Source organism: Mobula birostris, chromosome 12 (assembly GCF_030028105.1).
Source record: "Mobula birostris isolate sMobBir1 chromosome 12, sMobBir1.hap1, whole genome shotgun sequence".
In the NCBI taxonomy this organism is placed as follows: domain Eukaryota; kingdom Metazoa; phylum Chordata; class Chondrichthyes; order Myliobatiformes; family Myliobatidae; genus Mobula; species Mobula birostris.
In genome coordinates, this window is record NC_092381.1 from 107,649,543 (window position 1) to 107,667,489 (window position 17,947).

The following is a 17,947-nucleotide window of genomic DNA, read 5'->3' on the forward strand; positions in this document are numbered from 1 at the left end:
GCAGGAGATTGTGACTGAGAGGGAAAACGGATCAACTGTGATGAAATGACGGAGCAAACTCGATGAGTCATATTCTGCTCCAATACCTGATGTTCTTATGGTATTGCAATGTACAGCTGCTGCAAAGGCAACAAATTTCATGACATATGCCGGTGATATTAAACCTGATTCCGATTCTGAGTAGGGTTTGGAGGCTTGCGTACCTCAATGACCTGGAGAACTCTGTTGGCTGGAGTCAGGATTGTGTGCTTTGGCTCTTGTAGGGTCACCCATGCCAAACAGGTTGAGGAGTAGAGGACAGACTGAGAGTGGTCCATCGGTCCTCCAGTGGTGTTAAAAAAAAAGGTTAACCTACCAACCAGTCAGTCTTTGGACTGGGAGGAAAACCCTGTGGCCAACGGGGAGAATGTACAAACTCCCTACAGGCAGCAGTGGGAAAGTCTACTTGTGCATGTGACAATAAACTTGACCGAACCTTAGAATGACCTGATTTTTGGAATCAGAGACATTCTGTTGGCCCTCCTCCCTCAGCCCCATAGAGTCATGGAGCACTGCATCACCGACTCAGGCCATTTGGGCTGTCTTGTCCATGCCAAACTATTAAGAACCATCGACCTGCACCCAGACCATAGTTCTCCAAACCCCTCCCAGCCACGTACCTGTCCAAATTTCTCTTAAATGTTGCAATTGAACCCTCATCCATCACTTCCACTGGCAGCTCATTCCACACTCTCACCACCCTTTGAGAGAAGAGGTTTCCCCTCAAGTTCCCGTTAAATGATTCCCCTTTCACCCTTAATTCACGACCTCTATTTCTAGTCCCACCCAACCTCAGTGGAAGGAGCTTGCTTGCATTTATCTTATCTATATGGCTCATAATTTTGTAAGTGTAAATTTGAATGAAGTTGGTGGATATTCAGGTGACTTAATGAATTCCTTAAGCATCTTGGACCTAAAGCACTCCACTGACTTCTGTCCCTTTTTAACTGTTGCCTAAGATCATTAAAATACCTAAAAAGTGGAGAAGAGCCAAAGTTGTTGCTTTCCTAAAACCCAATAAAGACCCCAACATTCCTAAAAATTACAGACCCATTTCCTTGCTCTGCACCCTCTATAAACTCTACGAGAGACTTATACTGAAAAGAGTATTCCCCCTTAGTCGAAGATCTTCTAAAACCAGACCAAGCCGGGTTCAGGCCAGGCCGCTCTTGCTGCGGTCAAGTCCTGAACTTAACCCAGTATATTGAGGATGGCTTTGAAATGTGACAAATTACAGGGGCAGTATTTGTTGACTTAGCAGCATACGACACTGTGAATTACAGAGCCCTTCTACTGAAATTATCTAAAATGTTAAAGAACGAAACACACAGCCTCCTAGAAAATTGCAGATTTTATGTAGAAATGAATGGAATTAAGAGTAGGTGGTGTCCACGAAAGAACGGACTACCACAGGGGTCAGTCCTGGCACCTCTACTATTTAATGTCTACACAAACGACCAACCAACCTTTCCTAACACATGCAGGTTTATCTATGCAGACGACCTATGCATAGCAACACAAGCTAACTCCTTCCAAGAAGCTGAAGTACGACTTACAGCAGTCCTCGAAGCAATGAAGCAGTATTATGAAAAATGGTCTCTGAACCTAAATCCATCAAAAACTCAAGTGTGTGCATTCCACCTGAGGAATCGAGAAGCAGCTCGGAAACTCAAGATCTTCTGGTTTGGGAAGGAGCTCGAACACCATCCGACTCCAATTTATCTGGGCGTGACACTGGATAGGACGCTCTCATTTGCCACCCACATCCAAAAACTCCAAGGGAAAGTTGGCCCTCGCAATTCTGTCTTGAAAAAATTAGCAGGCACGAAATGGGGAGCTAATGCTCACACACTTAGATCAACTGTCCTAGCACTCTGCTATGCACCTGCAGAATACTGTGCACCTGTGTGGGGCAGATCAGCCCATGCGAAGAAAATAGACCCGTTGCTTAACGAAGCCTGCGGAATAATCACGGGCACACTGCGCCCCACACTCACTAACATCAGTTACAGACTTGCAGGCATTGCTCCCCCAGAGATCCGAAGACACACTACAACAAAAATTGAAAAAGGTAAGCAGAACTGGGATCCACGGCACCCACTACACCATCATGTGCCAGTTTCCAATCACCTAAAATCGAGGAAAAGCTTTGCTACAGTGGAGGAACTACCGCACGGAACATCCCCCAAGCACACAGGATCGACCTCTGGCAACAAACAGAAGCCAGAACCCCACCAAACAATACAGTGCAAGATCCCACAGACATGTTACCAGATGGGGCACTGCTTGACAGACGGAAGTGGTGCACTCTCCACAGAGCGAGAGCGGGAGTTTGTAGGACGGGAGATAATATGGTGAAGTGGGGTTTAAAGACCAGCGAATCCTGTGAGTGTGGCGAAAGGGTGCAGAATATTGAACACGTTCTGCGCAACTGCCCACTCTCACCTGATTTAGCTGAGACTGACCTGCTCAACACCAACCAAACAACACAAGAGTGGCTGGCTGTCTGGTGTGACAAGCTATGATGCTGATCTCAAATGACACTCCACGGAGCTCAGATATGTGGGACCTTGCCCTTCATGCTGTGTACATACATCTACTGATGCTTCCGGACACATCTTCAGTGATGTTCCTGGAATCATCGGGTGTTTCGGGTCTTTCAACATCATACAACCTCCTCCAGGTGACCCAGCCGGGGCTGATCAGACCCCAGCTTGTGTCCGGATGTGTCCATAAATTATCTCAACAAATTAAATATCATCATCATCATCATCATCATCATGTGACGTGGGCAGTCTCTAGAGTTTACGGAGAATGGTGTGACAAACAAAAAACATCCAGTGAGCAGCAGCTCTGTGGGCGAAAACACCTTGTTAATGAGGGAGGGTCAGAGGAGAATGGCCAGACTGGTTCAAGCTGACAGGAAGGCGACAGCAACTGAGATAGCCATATTTTATGACAGTGGTGTAGGTAAGAGCATCTCTGAATGCATGACACACTGAACTCTGAAGTGGATGAGCTACAGTAGCAGAAGACCACAAACATACACTCAGTGTTCTGATGAACACTCGGCCCAAATTGTCAACTGTTTACTCTTTTCCACAGATGCTGCCCAGCCTGCTGAGTTCCTCCAGCATTTTATGTGTGTGGCTTTGGATTTCCAGCATCCTCAGATTTTCTTGTGTTTGACATTCGCTCAGTGACCACTTTATTAGGTACAGGATGTAATTAATAAAGTGGTCACTGAGTGCATCCTTCCTTAGGTCACCATCATCATCATCGTTGTCATGTGCCATGTCATATGACATCATCTTTATGTGCCGTGTTGTATGACATCACCTTTATGTGCCGTGTCGTGTGACGCGGGCGAACGTGGTCTATCCATCACCACGTTTGTTCTTGGTAAATTTTTCTACAGAAGTGGTTTGTCATTGCCTTCTTCTGGGCAGTGTCCTTACAATCAGATGACCCCAGCCATTATCTATATTCTTTGGAGATTGCCTGATGTCAGCGGTCACATGACCAGGACTTGTGATCTGCACCGGCTGCTCATATGACCATCCACCACCCGCTCCCATGGCTTCACGTGACCCTGATCGGGGTGGTGGGGAGGCTAAGCAGGTGCTACGCCTGGCCCAAGGGTGACCTGCAGGCTAGCGGAGGGAAGGAGCGCCTTACACCTCCTTTCTTACTGCCCATTACACCGCTGGCGTTTAGGACAGCAGTGAAGGTCCTCCATCTCTGGTGGTGATCAGGGCTTCCTACATTGCGTCAGTAGCCTCCTCTCGGTCTTCACTACTGTCAGTCACGCAAATCCCGGGTGGAAACTCAGGAATACCGACACACTCAGATGTAGGAGAATTCTTCATTGCTGTTTCCACCGCAGCTCTCCGGTGAAATGATATCGTATTTGTAAGTAGGATGCCGTGCACAATTCTGATTTGATGGAGACAGACATGAGGAGGCACAGAGGAACATTTGGGGAAATTTCTGAAATGCCTGGTTCGCTGCCGCTGCTACTGTGCGATCGAGAATCTCCGGAGGGAAAGGCCCCAAAATCCCCGGCTTTGCCTGCTGCTGGCGACCGAGGCGGAGGTCGAAGTGTTCAGATAGAGATGGTGCTCGGTACTCGGTGTCGGAGGGCTGATCAGAGCTCGAAGTTTTCGGATGACTCAGAGTCGGACTGCGGTCGGGCATGGCAGGGAGAGTTTTCTTCCTTCTCCCGTCTGCGTGAGATGTGGGACTTTCGAGAGACTTTGAATTTTTCTACTGCGCCCATGGCCTGTTCTTCATCAAATTATGGTATTGTTGCACTGTTGTAACTATATGTTATAATTATGTGATTTTTGTTAGTTTTTCAGTCTTGGTCTGTCCTGTGTTTCTGTGATATCACACCGGAGGAATATTGTATCATTTCTTAATGCATGCATTACTAAATGACAATCAAAGAGGACTGCGTGTCCTCATAATCTAATCTAACAATTGTGTTTGACCAGTCAGGGTTGTTAGTCCTGGAGGACCAACAGACCACTCTTAGTCTGGCCTCTCTCAGTAAGGGTGACCTGACCTAGCCAAAGTGCAAAGCCCTGACTCCAACCAACATTGCTGTCCGGGTCACTGAGGCATGCAAGCCTCCAAACCACGGCAAGATTGTGGTCCTCTTGGAGTTACATCTCCTCCTACACACCTCCGCCATGCCAACCTCTCCCTTAGGTAAAGAGACAAAAACTACATACCTTATTCTGGGTGTTGTCTATGAAACACTCTATAATTATAGTGAGGTGTTTTTAATTTCTTGTAATAAATGGCAACACGCTATTGGTTATGCAAATACGTGCTCGTCCTGTCTGTCCACTTCCAGCGATTTGTGCATCGGCACACCCAGACCTGTCTCAAAAGTAAACATGCCAAACGTGTGATGATTGCATGCAGCCTTTGGGGAATCAACAACGAGAGGGCAGAGGTTGAATGTGAGAGGGGGAAAGATTTCAGAGGTACCTGTGGGGGGGTGACTTCAGCATGCTGAGGTGAAAGGGCATCTGGAACGAGCCGTCCGAAGAAGTGGCTGAGGCAGGGAAAGTAATAATATCTTTAAAAGACAGGCAGGGCTGCCTGCAGGCTAAACATGCTTTTGATTTTGTGTTTTATATTCTGTGTTTTGCCTGTTTTTTTTTGTGCGTGGGGTGAGGGCAGTTTGACGTTTGATGTTTTCCTTCGAAAGGGTTGGTTCCATGGCTGTTCTTTGTAACCATAAGACCATAAGGTACAGGAGCAGAATTAGGCTGAATTGCTCCAGCATTTCAGCGTGGCTGATCCAATTTTCCTCTCAACCACTGCCTTAAATATACATGAAGACTGCCTCCACAGCTGACTGTGGCAAAGAATTCTACAGATTCGCCGCTCTCTGGCTAAAGAAATTCATCCTCATCTCCGTTCTGAAAGCTTGAAGACCAGCAGCCAGATGACCTTCGGCTTGTACGGGAGAGTAAGGACATCACTGATTGGAGTTGCAGGGAAGTAGTCACCGCAAAGTTGCAGGAGGCAAGTAGCTGGCTGACTGTCAGGAGAAATGGAAATGTGAATAGGCAGTTAGAGCAGAGCACCCCGTGGCCATTCCTCTCAATAATAAGTATACCGCTTTGGATACTATTCTGGAGGCTGATCTCCCAGGGAATGCCACGGTGACCGGGTTACTGGCCCTGAGCATGGGTCCGTGGTGCAGAAGGGAAAGAGGGAGAAGAGGGGATATTAGTGATGGGCGACTCAGTAACCAGGGGAACAGTCAGGAGATTCTGTGGACATGAACAGGACACCTGGGTGGTACGTTGCCTCCCTGGTGTCAGGGTCAGGGACGTCCTGGACTGTGTCCACGGCATTTTGCAGAGAGAGGGAGAGCAGCCAGATGTCTTGGTACATATCGGTACCAGTGACATAGGGAGGAAAAGCAAAGAGGTCCTGAAAAGAGAACTTAGAGAGCTAGGTAGAAAGCTGAGAAGCAGGACCTCCAGGGTAGTAATTTCTGGATTGCTGCCTGTGCCACGTGCCAGTGAGGGTAGAAACAGGATGATTTGGTGAATTAATGCGTGGCTGAGAAGCTGGTGCAGGGGGCAGGGCTTCAGGTTCTTGGATCATTGGGTTCTCTTCTGGGGGAGGTATAACCTGTTTAAAAGTGACGGGTTGCACCTGAACCCAAGGGGGACCAATATTCTCGTGGACAGGTTTGTTAGAGCTCTTGGGGAGGGTTTAAACTAATTTGGTAGGGTGGGGGGGAACCAGAGTGAAGGGACTCGGGATAGGATGGATGGTAAAAAAGCAAAGATAGCTTGCAGTCAGATTGTCAGGAAGGGCAGGCAGATGATAGGACAAGATTGCAGCCAGCAGGGTGAGCACCAGTGCATTAGGGATGCAGAATCAAAAAGGGTAGCAAATACAGTACTCAAAGTGTTATATCTCAATGCACGAGTGTAAGAAATAAGGTGGATGATCTTGTTGCACTTTTACAGATTGTCAGGTATGATGTTGCGGCCATCACTGAATCGTGGCTGAAGGATGGTTGTAGTTGGGAGCTGAATGCCCAAGGTTACACGTTGTATCAGAGCAATACACATCAAAGTTGCTGGTGAGCGCAGCAGGCCAGGCAGCATCTCTAGAAAGAGGTACAGTCAACATTTCAGGCCAAGACCCTTTGTCAGGACTAACTGAAGGAAGAGTGAGTAAGGGATTTGAAAGTGGGAGGGGGAGGGGGAGATACAAAATGATAGGAGAAGACAGGAGGGGGAGGGATGGAGCCAAGAGCTGGACAGGTGATTGGCAAAAGGGATACGAGAGGATCATGGGACAGGAGGCCCAGGGAGAAGGAAAGAGGGAGGTGGGGAAAACCCAGAGGATGGGCAAGGGGTATAGTCAGAGGGACAGAGGGAAAAGAAGGAGAGAGAGAGAAAGAATGTGTGTATAAAAATAAATAATGGATGGGGTACGAGGAGGAGGTGGGGTATTAGCGGAAGTTAGAGAAGTCGATGTTCATGCCATCAGGTTGGAGGCTACCCAGACGGAATATAAGATGTTGTTCCTCCAACCTGAGTGTGGCTTCATCTTTACAGTAGAGGAGGCCGTGGATAGACATGTCAGAATGGGAATGGGATGTGGAATTAAAATGTGTGGCCACTGGGAGATCCTGCTTTCTCTGGCGGACAGAGCGTAGATGTTCAGCAAAGCGGTCTCCCAGTCTGTGTCGGGTCTTGCCAATATATAAAAGGCCACATCGGGAGCACCGGACGCAGTATATCACCCCAGTCGACTCACAGGTGAAGTGTTGCCTCACCTGGAAGGACTGTCTGGGGCCCTGAATGGTGGTAAGGGAGGAAGTGTAAGGGCATGTGTAGCACTTGTTCCGCTTACACAGATAAGGGCCAGGAGGGAGATCAGTGGGGAGGGATGGGGGGGACGAATGGACAAGGGAGTCGCGTAGGGAGCGATCCCTGCGGAAAGCAGAGGTGGGTGGAGGGGAAAGATGTGCTTAGTGGTGGGATCCCGTTGGAGGTGGCGGAAGTTATGGAGAATAATATGTTGGACCCGGAGGCTAGTGGGGTGGTAGGTGAGGACCAGGGGGACCCTATTCCTAGTGGGGTGGTGGGAGGATGGAGTGAGAGCAGATGTACGTGAAATGGGGGAGATGCGTTTGAGAGCAGAGTTGATAGTGGAGGAAGGGAAGCCCCTTTCTTTAAAAAAGGAAGACATCTCCCTCATCCTGGAATGAAAAACCTCATCCTGAGAACAGATGCGGCTGAACACCTACGCTCTGTCCGCCAGAGAAAGCAGGATCTCCCAGTGGGTCACACATTTTAATTCCACATCCCATTCCCATTCTGACATATCTATCCACGGCCTCCTCTACTGTAAAGATGAAGCCACACTCAGGTTGGAGGAGCAACACCTTATATTCCGTCTGGGTTGCCTCCAGCCTGATGGCATGAACATCGACTTCTCTAACTTCCGCTAATGCCCCACCTCCCCCTCGTACCCCATCCGTTATTTATTTTTATACACACATTCTTTCTCTCACTCTCCTTTTTCTCCCTCTGTCCCTCTGACTATACCCCTTGCCCATCCTCTGGGTTCGCCCTCCTTGTCTTTCTCCCCAGCCCTCCTGTCCCATGATTCTCTCATATTCCTTTTGCCAATCACCTGTCCAGCTCTTGGCTCCATCCCTCCCTCTCCTGTCTTCTCCTATCATCTTGGATCTCCCACTTTCAAATCTCTTACTAACTCTTCCTTCAGTTAGTCCTGACGAAGGGTCTCGGCCCAAAACATCGACTGTACCTCTTCCCAGAGATGCTGCCTGGCCTGCTGCGTTCACCAGCAACTTTGATGTGTGTTGTTTGAATTTCCAGCATCTGCAGAATTTCTGTTGTTTACGCTGTATCAGAGGATGGAAAGGTTGGCAGAGGTATGGCTCTGCTGGTAAAGAATGGCATCAAATCATTAGAAATATGTGACGTAGAATTGGAAGATGTTGAATCCCTGTGGGTTGAGTTAAGAAACTGCAAGGGTAAAAGGACCCTGATGGCAGTTATATACAGGCCTCCCAACAGTAGCTGGGATGTGGACTACAGATTACAACAGGAAATAAAAAACGTGTGTCAAAAGAGCAATGTTAAGAATTCATGGGGAGATTTCTACATGCAGGTCGATCGAGCCTAATAGGGATCAGCTATACTGGATTGGGTGTTACGTAACGAACCGGAGCTGATTAGGGAGCCTAAGGTAAAAGAAAGTAATGTCTGACATTGTGGTATTTCAGTGGAGTAAAGTAAATTACAGTGATATGAGAGAGGAGTTGGCTAAATTAAATTGGAAGGAATGCTGGCAGGGATGACTGCAGAGCAGCAATGGCGCGAGTTTCTGGGAAAAATGAGGAAGGTGCAGGATAGATGTATTCCCAAAATGAAGAAATAGTCAAATGGCAAAATAGTACAACCATAGATTACAAGGGAAGTCAAAGCGAATGTAAAAACAAAAGAGAGGGTATACAACAAAGCAAAAATTAGTGGGAAGACAGAGGATTGGGAAGCTTTTAAAACATACAGAGAGCAACTGAAAGAATCACTTGGAGGCCAAAGATGAAATATGAAAGCAAGCTAGCAAATAACATCAAACTGGATAGTAAAAGCTTTTCAAGTTTGTAAAAAATAAAGGGGAGATGAGAGTGAATATTGGACCGCTAGAAAACAAAGCTGGAGAAATAATAACGGGGGACAAGGAGATGGCATATGAACTAAATGAGTATTTTGTATCAGTCTTCACTGTGGAAGATACTAGCAGTGTGCCAGATGTAGTGTGTGAAGGAAGAGAAGTGAGTGCAGTTACTATTACAAGGGAGAAGATGCTCAAAAAGCTGAAAGACCCAAGGGTACATAAGTCACCCAGACCAGATGAACTGCACCCTAGAGTTCTGAAAGAGGTAGCGGTAGAGATTGTGGAGGCATTAGTAATGATCTTTCAAAAGTCATTGGGCCCTGGCATGGTGTCACTCCACTCTTTAAGAACGGAGGAAGGCAGCAGAAAGGAAATTATAGAGTGACCTCAGTGGTTGGGAAGATGTTGGAGTCAGTAGTTCAGGATGAGGTTATGGAGTACTTGGTGACACAGGACAAGACAGGACAAGGTAGGACAAAGTCAGCATGGTTTCCTTTGGGGAAAATCTTGCTTGACAAACTTGTTAGAATTCTTTGAGGAGATTACGGGTAGGATAGATAAAGGGGATGCAATGGATGTTGTATATTTGGACTTTCGGAAGGCCTTTGACAAGGTGCCACACGAGGCTGCTTACCAAGCTAAGAGCCCATGGTATTACAGGAAAGTTACTAACATGGTTAGAACATCTGCTAATTGGTAAGAGGCAGCAAGTGGGAAAAAAAGGATTATTTTCTGGTGGGCTGCCAGTGACTAGTGATGTTCTGCAGAGATCGGTGTTGGGACCGCTTCTTTTTATGCTGCATATAAATGATTTAGATGATAGAACACATGGCTTTGTTGCCTAGTTTGCAGTTGATACAAAGATTGGTGGACGGACAGGTAGTGTTGAGGAAACAGGTAGGCTGCAGGAGGACTTAGACAGATTAGGAGGATTTGCAAGAAAGTGGCAAATGAAATACAATGTTGGATAATGCATGGTCATTCACCATGAAATAAATGTGCTGACTATTTTCTAAATGCGGAGAAAATCCAAAAACCTAAGATGCGAAGGGAACTTGTGCAGAACACCCTGAAGGTTAACTTGCAGGTTGAGTCAGTGGTGAGGAAGGCAAATGCAATGTTAGCATTCATTTCAGGAGGTCTAGAATACAAGAGCAGGGATGTGATGCTGAGGCTTTATAAGATACTGGTGAGGTCTCACCTTGAGTATCGTGAACAGTTTTGGGTTCCTCATCTAAGAAAAGATGTGCTGGCATTGGAGAGAGTCCAGAGGAGGTTCACAAGGATGATTCTGGGAATTAAAGGGTTATCATACAAGGAATGCTTGATAGCTCTGGGTCTGTATTTGCTTGAACTTAGAAGGATGGGGGGGAATCTCACTGAAACCTTTCGAATGTTGAAAGGCCTCAATAGAGTGGATGTGGAAAGGATGTTTCCTATGGTTGTGGAGTGTGAGGCCAGAGGACACAGCCTCAGAGTAGAGAGGCATCCATTTAGAACGTAGATGAGGAGTAGCTTCTTTAGCCAGAGAGTGGTGAATCTGTGGAATTTGTTGTCAGAGACAGCAGTGGAGGCCAAGTCATTTGGTATATTTAAGGCAGAGGTTGATAGATTCTTGATTAGTCAGAGCATGAAGGGGTAAGGGGAGAAGGCAGGAGACTGGGGCTGAGAGGGAAATTGGATCAGCCATGATGAAATGGCGGAGCAGACTCGATGGGCCAAATGGCCTAATTCTGCTCCTGTAGCTTATGGTCTTAAGAAGTACTGAGCATGAGGCCTTTAAGCACAGACTTTCCATGAGAGAATGTGGCAGGCAATGATCGGCAGTCTGCGTTTTAAAGGGACCATGGCAGCTAACCGTACTCCGGGGAATTGGATGTCAGCCGTGGCTCAGTTGGGACCGTGACACTCTTAACGTTCTGACTGGATGCATCGTGGACAGGAAGGGGAATGCCAATGTGCAGAAGGGGCTACAGAAACCTAGCCAGTTCAAAATACATTTATTATCAAGGTTTTAATTTTAATGGCTCCGTCTGTCTAAGCAGACAATGGATGCGCCCGGTTTAGGACTCAGTTGGGTGTGGAACAGTGTCGGCTGAGGCTGAATAAGCCGATCCTTGAGTGGCAGTCCTTGGCACGGCTGCTGCACACGATGGCCGATGGCTGTGGCTGGGTCGTCACTGTCACAGCTTCCCTTCTCTCCCTTCTGTCCCATCACAGTCGAGTTGGTTTTTCCTCTGCATTGGTAATGCCTGTACGTACAGCCTGTCGCCAGGTGCAGCGATTTGCAGCTGTCTCTTCCCAAGTGTCCGCCCTGAAATCAGCAGACTTCAGGTCACGTATAATGTAAATATCAAAGTATATTTACATTATACAAGCTTGACATCCATATCCTAACAGGCAGCCACAAAACAAAGAAACCCAAAAGAGCCCATTAATAAAAATGTCAAACACCCAATGTGCAGAGAAAAAAAAACACGCAAACAATAACTGCGAGTAAATAGCAAAATCCAGAAAGAGAGTCCGTCCCCAGACCCTTAGTTCAGTGCAGAGCAGAGCAGCGAGCTGAACTGCTCTACCCTCACCTCGGGCCCCCGCGGCCTGGTGAATGGGATCCGCGACCAGCCATGATGCAATGGTGGAACAGGCTCAATGGGCTGAATGGCCTAACTCTGCTGCTATGTCTTATGGACCTTTCCAATCTGACCCGGCGCTCAAATCCTAGATCAAACATTGGGTTCAGTCGCTTCAACGTGCTCTGGGGCCTGGACCCCACTGCCCTAAACTTCCCGACTTGGCCCCACGCTTAAATCGATCAAATCCCAGCCCCTTCCTCACTCTCGGCATCAGGCCCTCTGCCTCGCCTTGCCTCAGTTCGGCCACACTAAATTACCTACTAGTCCAAAGGGAAGTTACAGACTATTGTTTGCGATAATTGTTTTCCAGACAAAGAATGATTAACGAAGTATTTAGTGATCTTCGTTGTTTCATCAGAAGTCGCGGAGATTCGTCTTAAACGGGAAGTTCCATCATGCACGCAGCTCTCTCCCCCATCAAGAGGCAATGTCTCCGGAAGGTGACATCTATTATCAAGAACCCCACCATCTGGGACATGCCCCCTCCTCGATGCCGCCGTCAGGCAGGAGATACAGGAGCCTGAAGACTCTCACCTCAAAGTTCACAACAGTTTGTTGTCTTCTGCACTCTGGCTGATCCTGTTATCGATCCTGTTCTATAGATTTGCTGCGTATGCCCACAGGAAAATGAATCGCAGGGTTGTATATGGTGACAGATGTGTACTTTGATAATAAAATTTACTTTGAACTTTTAATATTATGTGAATGTTATGATTGTGTCGTACTGCACAATGCACCCTGTTGTGGCTGTTAAATGCTAATATTCATGGGATTTATACCCTGTGCATGTATTCCTGTGACAACAATAGACCTGACCTTGAGCTAGTTCTGTTTTTCCTACCGAATGTTGTGCTTTCAGTCGGTCTACAGGTATTGCACAAAAGTCTTAAGTACATGTGTACAGCTAGGGTGCCTGAGACTTTTGCAGAGGACTGTATTTGTCAACGTGGAGTGCAGTGAGTTTGTAAATCTGGTGGGAGCAAAGGATGTTAGGAATGGTGAGGGTGGTGCGCCGTGGGAGGGGTGTGGGACAGGTGGCAGAGAAGGAGTGCCGGGCAAGGTCATCTGATTCTGAACAATCCTCAGACTTTTCTACAGTACTGTAGTTACTTTTGAAGCTTCTTGCATCTTCATCAAAGTCAGAATACTTTGATTAAAGTACTACCAAAAAAAAAGAATATAAAGTCATATACTACCTTCCAGGAAAATAAAGAAATATATTAGAATTTATGAAAAACTATAAATAACACAACCAACAAACAATAAATGTGCAAAAGAAGAGAATTTATGCAAATTTAAAATAAATAAATAATATTGAGAGCATGACTTGTAGAGTTCCTGAAAGTGAGCCTGTAGGTTATGGAATCAGTTCAGTGTTGTGGTGAGTGAAGTTATCTGGTTCAGGAGCCTGATGGTTGTGGGGTGATGACTGTTCCTGAACCTGGTGGTGTGGGACCTGAGGCTCATTGTGGTGAGTGAAGTTATCCACACTGGTTCAGGAGCCTGATGGTTGTGGGGTGATGACTGTTCCTGAACCTGGTGGTGTGGGACCTGAGGCTCATTGTGGTGAGTGAAGTTATCCACACTGGTTCAGGAGCCTGATGGTTGTGGGGTAATAACTGTTCCTGAACCTGGTGGTGTGGGACCTGAGGCTCATTGTGGTGAGTGAAGTTATCCACACTGGTTCAGGAGCCTGATGGTTGTAGGGTAATAACTGTTGTGGGACCTAAGGCTCCTGTACCTCCTTTCCAATGGTAGTAGCAAGGAGAGAGCATGGTACAGATGGTGGGGGTCCTTGATGATGGATGCTGCTTTCCTGTTGCAGTGCTCCTTGTAGATGTGCTCAATGGTGGGGAGGGCTTTTCCTGTGATGGACTGGGCTGTATCCACCATTTCCTGGAGATTTTTGCATTCCCGGGTATAGGCGTTTCCGTATCAGGTCGTGTATTGTGAGTGCACTGTGTACTTATAGAAGTTTGTCAAAGGTTTAAATGACATGCCAAATCTACACAAACTTCTAATAAAGTAGAGGCTGCCAGCTGGCAGTGAATTCACAGACTGCCAGATATCAACCTTCCCCATGACCTCACAGACCCTCAGTTGCGGCCTTCAGTGCCTTGACTTCTGACTGATCCTCAGTGCTCTACGTTGCTATGGTTTTTAGATGCTTTCTCTTGGTCTTCATTGTCCCTAGTAAACCATCTCCAGCAAAAACCAGCCTGAAGGTTCCATCAGTTGTCTAACCTTTACCCCCTACGCATGAACTGAAATGTCCTATTTCTATCTTCTCCCTGTTTCTCATGACTATTTATCTCAGTCCCATAGTCACCAGTGATAAGCAAGGTCCCCAAATATGTTGGCATCGAAATGAGTGGCAACCCTTGCAGGCTGCCCCCCAGCACATCCCTAGGGTGTGTTGGTTGTTAGCACAAACAACTCATTTCATTCAAAGTCAAGTAACTTTTGTTATCAACGTACGTGTCTGTCACCACTTACAACCCTGAGATTCATTTCCTTGTAGACATACTCAATAAATCTATAGAATACTAGCTATAACAGGATCAATGAAAGACTACACAACTAGGGTGTTCAACTAGAGTGCAGAAGACAACAAACAGTGCAAATGCAAAAAGAAGGAACAATAATAATAAATAAATAAGCAATAAATATCAAGAACAGGAGATGAAGAGTCCTTGTAAGTGAGTCCATTGGTTGTGGGAACATTTCAGTGATGGGGCAAGTGAAGTTATCCCCTCTGGTTCAAGAGCCTGATGGTTGAGGGGTAATAACTGTTCCTGAACCTGGTGGTGTGAGTCCTGAGTTACTTGTACGTTCTTTCTGATAGCAGCAGTGAGGAGAGAGCATGACCTGGGTGGTGGAGGTCCCTAATGATGGATGCTGCTTTCCTGTGACAACATTTCATGTAGATGTGCTCAGTGGTGGAGAGGGCCTTATCCACTAATTTTTGTAGGCTTTTCCATTCCAGAGCATTGGCGTTTCCGTACCGGGTTATGATGCAGCCAGTCAATACACTCTCCACTGCACATCTATAAAAGTTTGTCAAAGTTTTAGATGCCATGCTGAATCTTCACAAACTGTGATCTTGAACACAAGTAATTCTGCACATGCTGGAAATGCAGAGCAACACTCACAAAATGGTGGAGGAACTCAGCAGGTCGGGCAGCATCCGTGGAAATAAATAAACAGTCAACGTTTTGGGCCGAGACCCTTCATCAGGATTCTGACTGTGATCTTATTGCGGGGAGTTACTCATCAGCTGCAGACTCCTCTCTCTGCCACCAGGTGGAGCTGCTGTGCCAGGGAGCAGCAGTGGCAACCATTGCATCCCAGAGACATGGAGCTGGAGATGGATTGAGACCTTGTGTGGGAGTGAAGGCCAAAATCCAAAAGGCAAGGAGTCTGTGAGTGAAGATCACCCTCAAAGCTCAGTGAGGCATCATGGGCCAAAGGGCCTGTGATATAGGAGCAGAATTCTGTACTCTGAACTGATTCCACAACCTACGGCAAACATGAGGAAATCTGCAGATGCTGGAAATTCAAGCAACACACACAAAATGCTGGTGGAATGCAGCAGGCCAGGCAACATCTATAGGAAGAGTCTCGGCCTGAAACGTCGACTGTACCTCTTCCTATAGATGCTGCCTGGCCTGCTGCGTTCACCAGCATTTTCTGTGTGTTGTCCACAACCTACAGACTCACTTCCAAGGACGCTACAACTCATGTTCTTAATATTATTTATTTACTTGCACAGTTTGCCTTCTTTGCACATTGGTTGTTTGGCAGTTTTTGTTTGCGTTTGTTTTTTTTCATAAATTCTATTGCATTTTTTTATTTTCCAGTAGATGCCTGCGAGAAAATTAATCTCAGGGTACTACATGGTAACATTCAAAGTACATTTATTATCAAAGTATATATGCAGTATACAACCCTGAGATTCGCCTTCCCCACAGACAGCTATGAAATAAAGAAAACTATAGATCCTGTTCAAAGAAAACCATCAGATCCCCTGCCTCCACACACAAAAACCCAATTGCACAAATGGCACAAAAAGAATGAGTGAAAACACAGGATATGAAACACAAAATCAAAAGGCATATTTCAGTTCAGCTCAGTGTTCCTTATCTGCAGGCTGCCTTGATTCAAATATTGCCCAAAAATAGCAACATCAAAAAGGAGCAACCAGAAACCAGAAACACATCGTAATGCAAATCCGAGTCCAATCTACAAACCATGTCAACTAATCCTTGCTCCACACCATCCTCTGATGGCATTGAGGGAGGGAGAGATCACTCGAACACAAGGACCTTCCCTCGGAAGCAGTGAACGAGAGGGAGGGAGGGAGAGAGAGAGAGAGAGAGAGAGAGAGAGAGAGAGAGAGAGAGAGGGGAGAGAGAGAGAGAGAGAGAGAGAGAGAGAGAGAGAGAGAGAGAGAGAGAGAGAGAGAGAGAGAGAGAGAGAGAGAGAGAGAGAACGAGCCACACGCTGATACCCTCACCCGGCAGCAGCAAACGAGAGGCTGGTAGACGGTGCTGAACACTCACTCGTCCTCCGCATCCACCTCAATGATTTCAATCTTCCCCGGCGCTTTAATCAGCGAGACTGGGGAGAGATGGAGTCGATCGTGGGCTCACGCTTCCCGGCCTCCATGGCGTACGCTTCACTTGAAGCCTCGCGGAACTGTCTGGTAACAGCCAAGTGCCAGATCCCCCATGGTTCACTCGAAGCCTTGTGGAACCCTCTTGGAGACGGCAAAGCACCAGATTGCTCAATCAGCCTGAAAATACTCTGTCAAACTCTAGACAACAGGCTCTGACGGCTGCAGAACTACATCCGAAATAAAAAGATGTAGCAGAAGTGAAAGGAGTTGCTCTATCACCCGCCTTCAGGATGTTGCCCTTGGTAGCGTCATTCACTGCCACCACATTATTTGATCATACTAAATTTAATCTACTTTGAGAACAAATTTGCTTTGATTTTAAGTACTGTTCTGTGTTCTGCTGGCCAGAAAGAACTACAGTCTAAAAATCAGTGAATTTGAATGAATCAAGGACAGTGGAAGTAGACAAACCAATTGTCTTTGTTCTTGCCATGTGCTTGAAGGAGATGGAGGCTGCCATTTTGTGAAACTGCTCTGTGTCCTCCATTTTATGAACAAAGCCGCTTGGTTTGATCAGTGTTTTAAAGTAGATACAATGATGCTTCAGGCAATCTGCTGGACTAGAGATAATTTCCAAATAAAAAAGTTATTTGTGAAGTGTTCTTTCATATAATATAACACGTAGGTTTGTGTCTGCCTGGGTGATTAGACCTGGTTTGACTGCTTTGAACCAGTTAGAGACAAAGAAAAAAAAGGGCCATAAGTTACCAGCTGTCACTTGTGTATGAAAGGTAAATAAATGGATGCTGGCTTGGACCAGAACCAACAAGAAAGGTATTAAAGATCAGTCAGATGACCCGTAGCCAATAAAAACACTGAATTGCAACATTTGAACTAGTACAGAGTGAATATAAAAGCAGATACTTTGGGTATGCTGACTTTCCAGAGACACACCATCATGGATGTGGAGTGCCTCATGGACACGTGGAAATTCGGAAGAGGACTACGAGAAATACGTGCCCTGCAGAGACTCATTTTTTTTTACTGGAATTACATTTTCTATTCTTTGACTGTTCGTGGAGGCTCAGGAAAACTTAGCAGGTGTGCACACGGATACTTGGCTGTGTAAGTTCACGAGTTCTTCTGTTGAGACAATAAAGGTACTTGTCAGTAATTACAGATTCTCTCTGTGCCTCCTTGATCGTTATTGCTAAGGGGTAGATCCTTGTAACAGTTCTATATATGTTCTATTGAAATATGTTCAGTAAGCAGCTGTCCTATCTTTCAAAAATTCCAATGGCTCATTGGTTCTGATCTCCCTTTATACCCCTCTGGCTCACTGGCAAGTTTAACGTACCACTGCGTAACATATTTAAAGTGAATTAATAGTCTGTTGGTGTTTTAAGTCCAGAGAACTTGCCAGTCTGGTATCGCTCAGGTCTCAAGGGTCATAGAAGCC

The 17,947-nt window shown here is 46.4% G+C and overlaps 1 protein-coding gene across 6 annotated transcripts in view; it reads left to right on the plus strand.

Moving 5' to 3' along the window:
* Positions 1-17,947, plus strand: part of LOC140206171 (homeobox protein six1-like) — a 67,835-nt gene that overhangs the window by 26,868 nt on the left and 23,020 nt on the right. Inside the window, exon 3 of one of the 6 annotated variants that reach the window (XR_011888085.1) lies at positions 17,435-17,608. The exons of 2 other annotated variants lie outside the window; for them this stretch is intronic. The gene's annotated coding sequence lies outside the window, so the exon portion shown is untranslated. Of the gene's footprint in view, positions 1-12,180; positions 12,662-17,434; positions 17,609-17,947 lie in introns of those variants that run through there. 3 more of the 6 variants (XR_011888083.1, XR_011888087.1, XR_011888082.1) reach the window with 3 other exon arrangements.